Source organism: Penaeus monodon, chromosome 34 (genome assembly GCF_015228065.2).
Source record: "Penaeus monodon isolate SGIC_2016 chromosome 34, NSTDA_Pmon_1, whole genome shotgun sequence".
NCBI classification, from domain to species: Eukaryota; Metazoa; Arthropoda; class Malacostraca; order Decapoda; family Penaeidae; genus Penaeus; species Penaeus monodon.
The window spans coordinates 24,219,021-24,219,246 of record NC_051419.1 but is presented as its reverse complement, the minus strand read 5'-3'; the positions used below and the strand labels follow the sequence as shown (position 1 = coordinate 24,219,246).

At 41.2% G+C, this 226-nt stretch overlaps 1 long non-coding RNA gene across 1 annotated transcript in view; it reads right to left on the bottom strand.

The window, feature by feature from the left end:
• Positions 1-226, bottom strand: part of LOC119594933 — a 99,120-nt gene that overhangs the window by 17,954 nt on the left and 80,940 nt on the right. The gene's annotated exons all lie outside the window — the stretch shown is intronic.

Sequence of the window (226 nt, the reverse complement as noted above, 5' to 3'; positions counted from 1 at the left end):
AAGAGAGAATCAGCAAAACTATGCGATTCAAAAAATCAAATCTTGACGACGTCTTATAAGGAATCCAACTCTATTCCGTATGCTAATATCTCCTCGGCTGAATATTTTGGAAATTTTGAAAAGGAGAGAAATAAAGGGAAAGGAATTGATTAGGATTTGTGGTCTGATTCGCCGATCTGAAAGGGGGGGAGGGGATTAAGTAAAAGGGGTTGGGAGAGGGTGCGGG